This window comes from Mus caroli, chromosome 9, assembly GCF_900094665.2.
Source record: "Mus caroli chromosome 9, CAROLI_EIJ_v1.1, whole genome shotgun sequence".
NCBI lineage: Eukaryota > Metazoa > Chordata > Mammalia > Rodentia > Muridae > Mus > Mus caroli.
In genome coordinates, this window is record NC_034578.1 from 78,123,750 (window position 1) to 78,138,605 (window position 14,856).

A 14,856-nucleotide genomic window follows, 5' to 3' on the forward strand; every position below is an offset into this window, starting at 1 on the left:
ACAGTTGGATCTCATGGAGGCATTTCCTCAACTGAAGCTCCTTTTTCTGTGATAATTCCAGCTGTGACTAGTTGACACAAAACTAGCCAGTACACCTGTCTTCCTGATGGAGGTGGGCTCTATAAATTCCCTCTCCCTACTGTCTGAAGATTCATCTAAGGTCCTTCCCTTTGAGTCCTGGGAGTCTCTCATCTACCAGGTGCCTGGTGCATTCTGGAGTGTCACCCCAAAGTCCTATTTCCTGAGATTGCCTGCTTCCATTCTTTTTGCTGGCCCTTAGGGCTTCAGTCCTTTTCCCTCACCTAATACCAGATCAGGTTCCCCTCTCCCTCTGACTCCCCCCCCCTCTCCTTCCACTTTCCCTCCCAGGTCCCTCCCTCCCTCCCCACTTGTGATTGCTTTCTTTTCTCTACCAAGTCGGACTGTGGCATCCTCACTTAGGCACTTCACCTTGTTGACCTTTTTGAGTTCTGTGGACTGTATCTTCGGTATTCTGTACGTTTGCTTGTTTGTTTGTCTGTTTATTTTTTGGCTAATATCTACTTATTAGTGAGTACACACCATGCATGTCCTTTTGGGTCTGAGTTGCCTCACTCAGGATGACATTTTCTAGTTCCATCCATTTGCCTGCAAAACTCAGGATGCCCTTGTTCTTAATAGCTGAGTAGTATTACATTGTGTAAATGAACCACATTTTCTGTATCTATTCTTCTGTCATGGGACATCTGGGTTGTTTCTGGCAATCACAAATAAGGCTGCTATGAACACATGCCTCTGTGCCAAGGTGGGGCATCTTTTAGGTGTATTTGCAAGAGTGGTATAGCTGGGTCTACAGGTAGATTTATTTCCAATTTTTCTGAGGAACCTCCAGATTGATTTCCAGAGGGGTTGTACCAGTTTGCAATCCCACCATCAAATGAGGAGTGCTTCTCTTTCTCCACATCCTCTCCAACAGGTGGTCACCTGAGGTTTAGATCTTAGCCATTCTGATTGGTGTAAGGTGGAATCTCGGGGTCGTTTTTATTTGCATTTCTCTTATCACTAAGGACTTTGATTATTTCTTTAGGTGCTTCTCAGCCATTGGAGATTCCTCAATTGTGAATTCTCGGTTTAGTTCTATACCCCATTTTTTGATTGGGTTGTTTTGTTTGTTGGTGATTACTTTTATTTATTTATTTATTTATTTATTTATTTATTGAGACAAGGTTTCTCTGTGTAGCCCTGACTGTCCTGGAACTCACTCAGAGATCTGACTGACTCTGTCTTCCAAGTGCTGGGATTAAAGGCAAGTGCCACTACTGCTCAGCTGGTGATTAACTTCTTGAGTTCTTTATATATTTTGGATATAAGCCCTCTATCAGACATGGGGTTAATGAAGATTTTTTTCCCAATCTGTAGGTTGTCATTTTGCCTATGTCCTTTGCCTTACAGAAGCTTTCCAGTTTCATGAGGTCCCATTTATAAATTGTTGGTCTTAGAGCATGGAGTTTGGTTTAGGAAATTTCCCCATGTGCCAATGAGTTCAAGGCATGGGTCCTGCTATGGAGTATGGTGGATATACCCAGAGATTCCTTTAAACAGAACTGATTTTTCCATTCTAGCATGATTCAGATAAAAATACCTCATTGTTTGAGTGGAACTTTGTGTGTACACCATCTATTCTCAGTCCTGGAATTTTGTCTGGCTTCAACCTGTCTTGTTGTCTGGTGTCATAGTCCCCATGACTTCATATGTGCATCAATCCTGATGTGTCCATTGGACACTGTTGTCTGTCAACTCTGGCCCTTACAGCCTTTCTAGTTCCTCATCTGTCATAGATCCCTGACTCTTTAGGGGAGGGGTTTAATAAAGCTTCCCATTTAGGGCTTAGTGCTCCAAAGTCTCTCACTCTCTGCACAACAGTCCTGTTTTGTGTCTTTTTATTAATCATCATCTGTGGAAGAAGCTTTTCTGTTGAGAATTGAGAGATTGACTAATTTGTAGGTATAGAAATTTGTCATTATAAGTCATTTTTCACTATGTAGAATAAAATAGTAGGGGCCCCAAGGGCCTATTATTTACCTAGTCTCAGGGCTGGTTTTTGTTTGTTTTGTTTTTCAACACTACAGTGTCTTATATAAGTTATATATCATAAAGTGGTCTTTAAGTCCAAGCAAAAATGTTAGATATTCCACTAAGATTTGTGGTACTATTGTTCTGCATGGGATTTTAAATGTTATGGAAGACACTGTAGGGAACCATTCACAACTGAGCGAATGAAATAGAATCTTGAAAAATGAGAAAATCTCAGCATTAGACTTTTCCAAGTTCTGTTTATCAGCTAAATACATTTGGTATTTTCAATAAAACAAAACAGCTAGATGAAAGAGTATAAAATTCCTTTTGGCCTAGTAGGTGACTGTATTGCCACTATTGAGAGTGGTGCTCATGTTCTCTGGAAGTTCTGACCTCTGCATGGATGTGAATGTCCTTTCACTAAGTAGCATGGGAAAGGCTAAAATTATTGACTTCAGCATGTTCACAGTATAACATTCTCTACACCCAGGACTGTTTTTGGCCATGTGAAAGTAAATTACTACTGTGTTACTTGTTTTTAGTAAAAAACAAAACAAAACAAAACAAAACAAAAAACCAAGTTGCAAGATTATGTTCCATTGTGCTTCAATAACCACATCATCTCATTTTTATTTATTTTAATGAAACTCTTTCTGGAAGATCATTATAGTGGAATGAGCCCAAACTAAAAGAAAGCAATGAATATAGTCAGAAAACATATGGTGCTTATAAAGATAAATATCTACTGTCCTTTATTTAAATATACAGTGGGCAGATCGCTCTGTATTCTTCTCTGGAGTATTTGGATGACAGCCATATTTTCTGTCAGAAAGGAAAGGTACGTGGCTTTAGAAACTGTTCTCTTACTTTCAGACTATAAAGTACTTTTTAGAAAATATGTACTTGAAAGTTGTAAGACACAGCACAATTACTTAAACGACATGCTGTATAGTTATTGAAATGTCATCTACCTTCAGGTAAGTATTCTAAATTAAATTTCTAATCAGTTTACTCTGATACACCAAAGTATTAATGTCTATGGATTTTCTTTCCCTATTGTCTGTGGGAAAAAAACACAAACTTTTCTAGCCTCCACTTATGTAAGCAAACACATATATAGATTTTGAAATATGTCTACCTAAGTAATTACACTTCTAAATCACACTCCAGTTCAAAATTTTTCCAGAATTGAAATCATTGGATAAGATTTCCCTTAGTATTGTGTGAGTCACTGCTTTTCAAAGACAATGTCTCAGATAACTGTCCAGGAGACTTTATTTTAGGATGGTGTTTATATAATGAAATGCATTGACTATTTTACCTAACCACATGATCATTATAAAACCACTAATGAGCATTGTTTGTAATTGCTCAAGGAATAATAAAGGAAGATGCTTCTAGCACCTCTGCAAAATATATGGAAACAACCTTGTCCTAGGAAGTCAGAGGTGGAATGCTGAGACAAAAAATAAAACAAAACCTTAAAAATCCTTTGTTATCTATCATCCTTATGAGGAGAGAGATAGAGATAGATAGATAGATAGAGAGAGAGAGAGAGAGAGAGAGAGAGAGAGAACAAATTTAGATATGAGGCATAAAACTGTATTTAACATCTGCATTCTTTTGAACATGGTTAATTTGATCTTCAATAACTTTACTTTTCTAGAGAATGCCACTTAATGTTCAGATTTAACTCACATGTTGATTTGATTTTAAAAAGATTTATAGAAAAATATCAAGAGTTGTAAAAATTCCCAGAATGGTGCTAGAGATTATTATAGTTATAAAATATCAATTTTAATATGAAATGATTGCCCCCCTTAGGGACAATATTAAATTTTGTATTGGTTAATTCTTTTAAAAGTTTTTATTATTGTGTGTGCATGCATAATGATTTATGAATGTGGTATGTATACCAAGACTCATGTATGGAAGTCAGAGCACAACTTTACAAAATTGGTTCTCTCCAGTTTTACATAGGTTTCGGGGGCTGAACCCATGTTGTCTGGCTTCTGCTTAAGTACCTTTATTCACTGAGCCAACCTTCAATTACTGTCTTATAATAAGTAGATTACATGTAAAAATTGTTGAAATTTATTGTGAACAACACTGTTTTACCTTTCAATATACTAGCAAATGGCCAGCACATGTTATCTGTGTTAAATTTTCTCAAGTACAGCTTTCACTTTTAACTCTCACACAGAACCTAGACACCATGGTTATACTCATATTCATGCAACATTGTATCTGATGTCTGTCATCTGAACACTTCTCAGATTATAACCATATGAAGTATTAGGAGAAAGAACCAAACATCGAGTACCGAGCCCTATTCTGGATCATCTTAGTCTCATGTCAAGCAACTGAGAGGTTTTAAGCTGAAGACAAAAAGCACTAGCAAGGAATGTATGTCTACAAGAGTGCGCTTCAGCTCAAGTATTAAAATTTTATGACAGAACCATGAGAACCTATATTTCTTTGGTTTGATTGATAAAAGCAGGTCTTCTAACTTCACATGTTTCTGTAAGTTTTTAAAAGGAGGTATATGGCCAACTTTATTTTCTATTTCTCATACATGATCTACAATTGCCTACTGATTTTACTGGTACTCATAGTAAAGAATATTTTGAATGTTTGCTTAGTTTGACAATTAGCCTATAAGAACAAGTAAATACTTGTGAGGACAGTAAAATCAGTTTTAAATGTTTGAATAACAAAAGCAAAAAAGGTTACTTCAAGGAATAGAATTTTGAGTGTTTGTGAACATACATTCTGCAACTATCAAATGGTACCTCTCAGAGAACATATCAGATAAACACCAAAATATGCAGTTGTGCTTTGAGACAGCTACTGAAGCACAGTACAAAGGCAAAAATAATAATAATAAAAAACAAACAAATACAAACACATGATCTATAGTTAAACTTTATGAGAAGGGTAAATTGGAATAAAGACCAGTTTAAAAATTTATATTGTTAGAAATATAAATGATTTTAATTAAATTCTAAAAAATTGAATCTTTGGGTTAATTACTATATTCTACAAGAAACTTCTCTGAGGAGAATTTAATCTGAGGTGCATTGATCAATGACTAGAGCAATATGCCATCAAGAGTCATGTTACCACTATGTTCCATTTGCAGAATAATAAATAGTGCATTCTCCCCTAGAATCTACGCTCTTCCTGGTTTCCGATTCTTGGTCACTGTATCAATGTCATGTGTGGGTTCCATCTTATGTGTGGAATGAGCTTTGCATTTAATCAAAAAGTGGTTGGTCATTCCCATACTATTTTTGTGACTATCCCATCAGAATATCTTGTAGGCATGTCTCTGTTACAGGGCACTGGTTTTGAATTTGGATGATATTAATAATTAGTTTTCTTCCCTTGTAGAATAGAGAGGAACTTCTAGCACCAAGAATGCTAGCCAGTAGAGGTACAGCTTCTAATTGGCACTGGCTTGAATTCTCCATGTATTATATTCCATATTTTATAAAAGAAAGCCAAAAAGTAAGTTTATGAGGATCAGACCTGGAGTACAGATTATTATATATAATCAGCAGTCTGTTTCGCTTTAGAACTATCTGCTTCTGGAAACAAAGCAGAGCTTCATGAATATTCTCAGGACCATCCTTGTGCAGACAGATAATGATAAAGTCCAGATCTAGGTACAATTATATACAATACAGATATTACAGGTAATGTTTTTCATAATTATTATATACACTGACTTTGGGTCTCTGGAAGAGATTTACCAAAAGATCAAAGATCTGCAGGAAGAAACTTGGAATTAAGTTTTCTGCATCATCATAAGGCCTAATGAAAGCAGGGCAGGCTGTCACCAAGGTGTCACCACCTTTTAATTGGATATCACATCTATCAACAATTGAGCAGCATAAAAGTCTGCCATGCAAGCAACATCCTTTCAGTTCATCAGGCTCCAAACCTTGCAATTATTCTTAATTCTTTACTTTTAAATGGCATTTATTCAATTTCTTAGGAAATCCTTGTGGCTCTATTTTCTAAATATTACCATATATAATATGGCTAAGCTTTCCTTTTTTTTTACTCTTATTTTTCTTATTAGGTATTTTCTTCATTTACATTTCCAGTGTTATCCCAAAGGTCCCCCATACCCTTCCAATATGGCTAATCTTATGTTCATAACTTTTACCATTTCTAGCCAGCATCATCTCTTCCCTAACTAACTGCTACAATAAGCTCTTAGGTGTTCCTCTTGTAGTTTTAGGTTCTACGTAAGAATATGTCTCTTATTTGCACAAAACCTTGATGATCTTTTTAAAATCAGTTTGATTCATAATTTCAAACCCTCTTGAGGCTTTCCAAATGATTTATGATAAAACTCCTGACAACACTTTACCATGTTGACCATGGCCTTCTCTCCCTCCAGCTTTATTTATAGTTATGCTCCTCTTTGCTACATTTGCTCCAGGCATATTTATCTTAGCAGTTTTTAATATCTGGGTGACTTCATAAAAGCAATTTCTCAGAAACAGTGAGATTACCTCCCCTATTCTTTTCATTCCTCCGTTTAATGCTGTCTCTGCAATAGGCACTCCTTTTCCATATAATTAAGATGAAATAATTCTTGCTTACTATCCTCTATATAATGTTTTTGATATTACATTCCTGAAAGACTATATTTTTATAGAGCTCTGAAACAATACTCCCTGCTTTGGACATGTTGAGAGGGGCTTGAGATAATCTGACTGTCTGAAGCCCCTTAAAAGCTATACAGTAGTGTGTCAGTTTCCTGTCATTTCAAGAATATTCAAAAATAGAGCCAGCAGCTGGTGGTCCCTGTCCTAAACATGATCCTGTGAGGATATTTCAGACTCAAAAGCAAGAGACATTATTAAACATGGCATTCCTTTAAGATTTTGTTCAAAATCCTTCTGAATGAAAGCATTTTCTGGTTTTTTGTTTGTTTTTATTTGTTGTAAATAGACAAAAGTATCATATTTAGTCATGTAAATGAAATAAATCTGCTCTGTTTTGGTTGTTTCCTGAAGCTTTGGAGCTTTTCAGGAAAATATGATGAAAACTTAATAAAAGATGAAGAGGCTCATTTTTAACTTTTATTTAATTGAAATATATCTAATTATATATAACTGTAAATTTCTTCTTAATTTTGAGTGATGTTAAACAGATCCCAGGCCTCTAGGATAGCTCCATGTGTTTTAACTTTGTGCTTAAGTGAAAAACTAAATTTGAAGTTAACATGAGGGGGAGAAAACTCACACACTTATCCATGCCTGCATCTCCCGCTATGTTTTTACAGTAAATCACAGCACTATTGATCTCTACTTTTTTAATGCTGCACAATGGAACCAGGCATGGGGGTGGTGGGGGAGCATGTTTGCTGCAGAAAATATAAGTGCCCACTGGCCATGCATACCCAGACCATCATCAGGATTCAGACAAGTCTGGGCAGCTCACTGCACCCAAGATGCTTTTCTTAGGATCCAAGGAAGCACCTTTGCCACACAATACTCCCATCATCTACAGAGCCCTTCAGGAAAAGCTGTGTGAGAGGTGTTCTTTAGGACATCAATTTAGCTTCAGCAATTACTCTTAAGGAGTCCAAAATTGGACACTCTTAAAAAAAGGCAAATAAATAATTTTGTTGTTGTTAAGAGTATTTAATTGCCTTATTTGGTTTAAACACTTCTTTACTCGTGTGCATGTGTGTTTTCCTATATTACACAGTACACTTGCAGACATTAAAGGACAATATTGAGGAGTCATTTACTCCTGTCACCACACAAGTACACACACACACACACACACACACACCACATCACACCACACCGCATGTCTGCACACCACACCGCATGTCTGCAAATTAAATTAAGGTTCTTAGGCTTGTCAGCAAGCCTACTGAGCCACCTCACTAGCCCTCACTACTTTATGTGAGACATAGACTGACTGTGTTTTATGTTAGTATTTTAGAATCTGTCTCTCCTTTAATGGTTTGCTTATAAAAATTAATTATGATTAACCAGCAAGTCACAATTTTTGTTTCCCCTTTTAAACATATAAATTTCATTAAGAATATTGTAATTTGTTTTATAATGTCATATTTGGTTTTCTGCTGTGAACAGACACTAAGATTAAAGCAACTCTTATAAAGTACAACATTTAATTGGGGCTGGCTTATAGGTTCAGAGTTTCAGTCCATTATCACCATGGCAAGAAGCACGACAGTGTCCATGCAGATCTGGCACTGAAAGAGCTGAAAGTTCAATGTCTTCAACCAACAGAAGGAGCAAACTGTCCTCAGGCAGCTAGAAGGAGGGCTTAATACCCCACCCCACAATAACACACTTCCTCCAACAAGAACAGCCATCCTCAAACAAGGCCACACCTCCTAATAGTGGCACCCCCTGGGCTAAACATATTCAAACCACCACATTCCACTCCCTGCCCCATATTGGATTATTCAAACACAGGAGTCTACAGGGGGCCATACCTGGGTATTACATAAAGCAAACTATGTTTAGTACAACTTCAAAAGTCCCATTGTCTATAATAGTCTCAACAATGTTAAAACCCCACAGTTCAAAGTCATTTCTGCTACATAAACAGCTGAAGGCATGGGTTCCTCCATGTGTACTCTTTGGTTGATGGTTTAGTCCTTGGGAGCTCTAGAGGGTCTGGTTGGTTGATATTTTTGTTCTTCCAATGAGGTTACAAAACCCTTCTCCTACTTCGGGATTCCTACGCTCAGAGGTTGGCTGTGAGCATCTGCATCTGTATTAATCATGGTCTGGCAGAACCTCTCAGAGGACAACCATACCAGGCTCCCCTCAGCAAGTGCTTTTTGACATCAGCAATAGTGTCTGGGTTTGGTGTCTGCAGATGGGATGGATTCCTATGTAGTACAATCTCTGGATGGCTTTTTCTTCAGTCTCTGTTCCACTCTTTGTCCCTATATTTCCTCTAGACAGGAACAATTCTGGGTTAATATTTTTGAGATCAGTGGGTAGCCCCATCCCTCAGCTGGAGGTCGTGCCTCACTTCTGGATATGGTATCTACAGGTTATCTCTTCCCTCTGTTGGGTATTTCAGCTAATGTCATCCCTGTTGGGTACTGGGAGACTCTTACTTCCCTGGTATCTGGCCCTTTCTAATGGCTACTCCCAATTCCACATCCCCCACTAAGATACACCTCAATTCAATTTCCTGACCCTATGTATTTCTCCCCAGTCTCCTCTCACACCTGATCCTGTTCCCATTTTTCCAACCCCCTCCCTATTCTTCCCAGGTCCCCGCCTCCCTCTAGCTCCCATGACTACTTTGTTTCCCCTTCTAAATAGGACTGAAGCATCCACACTTTGGTCTTCCTTCTTCTTGAGTTTCATATGGTCTGTGAGTTTTACCATGGATTTTCCAAGCTTTTATTTTCTAATATCCACTTATCAGTGAATACATACCTTGTTTGTTCTTTTAAGATTGGGTTACCTCACTCAGGATGATATCTTTTTAGTTCCAACTATTTGTCTACCAATTTCATGAAGTCATTATTTAATGGGAGGGGAGGCCCTTGGTCCTGTAGAGTCTCAATGTAGGGAAATATTTGGACAGTGAGGCAATTTGGGGGTGGGTAGGTCCCTCACAGAAGCATGGAGAGGGCATAGGATAAGGGTTTGAGGAGGGAAAAACTGGGAAGGTGGATGATATTTGCATTTGAAATGTAAATAAATAAAAGAATCAATGGAAAAAAGGAAAAATTTTTAAAAATCAGAAAACAATAAACGAAGTCTCTTCTGAGATTCATATAACTTCTTAACTGTAATCCCTGAAAAAGTAGATCATATTACCTCCAACATCATACATCATAACCATTCCAAAATGGCATAGTGAGGAAATCATGGTCATGCAAGACCAAAGAACAACTAGGCAAACTGCAAAATCTGCATCTTCATATCCGATGTTCAACTCCTTTCAGCTTTGCTGACTGCAACATGATTATGATTATATCTCTTGGTTTGGATCCACTCCCTGTTTGCGACTTTCCTTGGCAGGTGTCCAGTGGCTCTGGCATCTCTAACACTTTGGAGTCTCCAAGGCAACTTCAACTTTACAGCTTTCTGTTCCAAGGCCTGAGATCTGCCCATGATACACTGGACTATTCAGAAGTGCTTAGGTCAGTTCTCCAGCCCTGCCCTATATGCCTTATGAACTCTAAGATCTGGTTGCCTTCTACTCCTTTGTGCTGATGTTCTTGGTGGTCATCCTATGGGACTTGCATCTCTATTAATCTTCGGTCTTCAGTTGTAACTAGGCTTTACCTCTTTTATAGGCCCCCTCTATGTTATCAAATCTCCAATTCTTTGCATGATACCTTTAGTCCTGGGCCAGAAACTTCAACTGAAGCTCTACTTTTTACCAAAGACCTTTCCCAGCTTCTCACAGTGTCAAGCCTTGGCTGCTTTCCATGACCACTTCATACCTTCAAACCAGTACCACCTGAGTGACTCTTACACATTACCAAGTCCAGCTACTATTAAGAACCAGCTACTAGTTGGTTATCTCTGGCACACAGCTTCTTTGTGCTGTCAGAATCTGGCACACAGCTTCTTTGTGCTGTCAGAATATACTTTTTAAAAGACTTCACCATAGTGATGCTGGTCTTTCCTTAATCACTACTAGTTTCATAGCTCCAGCTAGCCAGTACCAATTCTCCCACTAATCTCTATTTTTGACTCTAAAGCCAGAGTCACATATCCAAAGCTGCAGAGGTCTGCTGGTTGCTTGGAATAGACTATGCCCTCCCACCTTGTTCTATTACCTTATCACAATCTTTCTGTTTTCCAACTGCTTCACTGCATAACTTTGGTTGTCCTGGATCTTGCTCTGTATATTGATCTTGAACTCAGATATCTGCATGCCTCTATCTGCTGAATTCTGCAATTAAAGTCATGAACCACCATATCTAGATCTAAGATTTACTCTACTTGAAACTTGTTCTGTCCCAGGCTGGCCTTGAACTCAGATCTGCTTGCCCCTCTCTCCTAGGATTAAAGTTGTGTACCATGACTGTGCCTAAATTTTTTACTGACACTGTTCCTCAAGATCCAGATCTTTCAGACGCAAGATCTGTGTATCCTACATTTCTGGATTATACTTAATTCCATATTAAAAGTCCAACTGAAAACAATATCCAGGTCAGAATAATGCTTATATATAAATATATAAGTAGCCCTTCTTCAACTGCTAAAGAGGAAGTCTTGCTGGGTGGGATCTTGCACCAAGGTCACCACTCCCTTACTTCCATTTAATATCCTTCAAAACAGGATTTAACTTCATTCTATTTCTTGGTGCCCTTTTACTCTATGAACCACACATTTTATATTTTTCTTTTCTATGTTTGCTAGTTTTCATTAGAATGCTCTTAATAAGAGTGAACTGTAGTAACCACACAGCAAAATTTATAGCAGGCTGTTTTGAGATTTTCTTTATCAAAGCAATTAATCTAAAATTTTTTTTTCACCTTAGCCTCAGGCCAACTGTTCCAAACAATGGCAAAAAGCAGCCACATTCTTCACCCAAATATCACAAGAACAGTCTCTAGGCCGCATATAAAAAGTCTTATCCTTTGAAACCTCTTAAGTTAGGTTCACACAGTTGGAAACACACTCAGAAGCACTCTTCAGACCTTACTACGATGGCCCATTAAGCCCCACTTAAAGTATTCTGCTGCTTTAAAAAGTCCCCAAAATTTCACATTCCTCCAAATAAAAGCATGGTCAGGCTTATCATACTAATACCCCCATCCCTGCTACCAACTTCTGTCTTAATTAGGGGTTTCCATTGCAGAGACACAATGACTAAGGCAACTTGTATAAAGGGCATTTAAATGAGGCAGGCTTTCATGTTCAGAGTTTCAGTCCATTATCATCTTGGTAAGAAGCATGGCAGCCTCTCTGCAGGCATGGCACTGGAGAAGAAGCTGACAGTTCTACATCTTCATTCAAAGGAAGCCAGGAGCAGACTGGCAGACAGGAGCAGACTTGCAGCAAGGAGGAGAGTTTCCACACCCACACACACAGTGACACACTCCCTCCAACAAGAACACACATTCTTCAACAGGGCTACATCTAATAGTGCCTCTTAATAGCCCTGAGCCAAATATATTCAAACTACCACAAGTACTAAAAATACTAATAGCAACTATAGCATAATAGATTCTGTGTACAAATAGGTTTAAGAAATGCTGGCTTTTGATATAGCTGTTTCCTACAAGGCTCTGCCAGTGCCTGACAAATAAAGAGGAAATGCTCACAGCCATCCATTGGACTGAGCACAGAATCCCCAATGAAGGAGCTAAAGAAAGTACCCAAGGAGCTGAAGGGTTTTGCAACCTCATAGGAGGAACAACAATATGAACTAACCAGTACGCTCAGAGCTCCCTGGGACTAAATCACCAAACAAAGAAAACACATGGTGGGACTCATGGCTCCAGCTGCATATGTAGCAGAGGATGGCCTAATCGGTCATCAGTGGGAGGAGAAGCCCTTGGACCTGTGTAGGTTCTATGCACCAGTATAGGGGAATGCCATGGTCAGGAAGCAGGAGTGGGTGGGTTGGTGAGTAGGGGAAGGGGCAAGGGGATATGGGACTTTCAGAGGGGAAACCAGGAAAGGGGATAACATTTGAAATGTAAATAAAGAAAATATCTAATAGAAAAAAATGTTTAATTAAAAAAAAAAAAGGCTGGCTTTAACCAAATCACTGTTTATTTTAATTTTTATTTGATTTTTTAATGAGCTGCTTGGTGAATCCTGAAAGCTGCTGTAGCATACCACAATTTTCAGAATTACTTCTTTCCAGAAGATTTATTTACCTAATGATTCAAAAGACATTGAAAAATAGAGCCATATAATTTTCAATGTATAAAAATACTTTTGAAAAAAAGAAAAAGAAAAAAATGTTCTTTTCATGTTACTGGACTTTCCTTCATTACATAATCACACAGAAGGTCAGCTATTTGAGAGAAATAGTTTATAGTGTCAAGAAGGAAATGATAGGTGCATGCACCTGCCAGTCACACCACTATTCATCATCAAAAAGCAACCAGGGAAAATAATTGCAAGACACCAGGGTGCCTTTTGGTAAGATTGCCTGCGTTAAATCTCTCAACCTGACTCAATATGAATCAAAAGTAAATTCTGTCAAGTAATTACCTTGTTTTTTTCCTCATACTTATTAGAAATAGCTGCAGAACTGTATCAGTAATAAAAACCTCAGACAATAAGATAGGAAGAACTGAGATTCTTAAAATCAAAGGCAATTTTAATGTGGCTGGTAAGATGATCCAGCCATTAGAGTTCTTGATGCTCTTTCAGAGAACTGGCATTCAGTTCCCAGCATCTCTGTGATACAGCTCACATCCTTCTGTACCTCCAGTTCCTGGGGCTTCAACACCCTCTTCTGGATTCTGCAGGCACTCTCATGCACACACACACACACACACACACACACACACACACACACACACACCATGTATACACACATACAAGAGAGAGGCAAATATGTAGTTTTCTTTTGTCTTATTCCTTTTTATAAGAATGAACTACAACTTTTAAAGTCACAAAGAGAACTTTTCCAAATCATCCTTCATGGAGATTTAGCAAAAATCCAGTTCAATTGTGCAGCATACAAATATTCAGTGGTAATTTACAACAAAGTGCTAGATACTACACCAACAAATGCTACACTATGCAACAGTCTACTAGGGGAAAAATGAGGATTTTAAAAATGTAGAACTAGATATGTGCAGCTGAATAAGGGGAATTTATACCTCTATTGTAGAGAGTAGAAAGCATTGTGAGGAATGCTTGCTGAGTTGGCTTTGAAAAACTATCAGTCTGCAGTTTGGAGGCTGGGATTAAGGAGCTAAAGCAGAGGCCACCTACTTTGTAAGTGACAGCATGAGGGGACTGGGGTAATTTTGAGGCTATGGGTGTAAATCTGCTGTTAGAATCAAATGAAAGGGAAGGGGAAATGTTCTGAACTTTATACCGTCTAGGACCACCTATCCAGGGATGGCACTGTTGATCATGAGTTTGGCACTCCTATAACAATTCAAATTAAGTAAATCATGACAGATAATTCCACTGGCCACTCCCAGGGAGGAAATTCCTCAACTGAGTTTCTTTTTTTTCCCTCCAAGTATATCAATTGGACAACTTAACTAAGCATAACAAGGTAGAACTCTTAAACAATTTTGTTGAGCATTTTCTTTGTAGAATTCATGTGCAGATTCATTTGGATCAATTAACAAAGCAACTGAGATTATGGATATTTTTCACTAAGTAGTAGTATATTAGAAGTGTAACATACTTAGTGTGTTCTCTTAAACTAAGATTTCAGTGAAATATGTCAGAGTTTTCAGGTTGATCATAAAATTGTCTTATAATATAAACAAACAATATATATATAAATATATATTAAAAACACAAACAAAAACAATTTGGAAAATAGAAATTGTGACAAATGGAAACATGATAGATAATCCATTCCTCAAGTTCCATTGATGAGGTGGCAGAGTGAAACACTCATAATTAATTAACAACATGTAAACTTTTGTTCTGTCTGCATTCAGTTCTGTCAAGACTGAAAGCTCCTCCTGTTTCCTAAATGCTTCTCAAGGGGGAATAGGCTACATCTGGCATCCGGTAGAGCAAGAGAGAGAGAGAGAGAGACAGAGAGAGAGACAGAGACAGAGACAGAGACAGAGAGACACAGAGAGAGAGACAGAGAGAGACAGAGAGA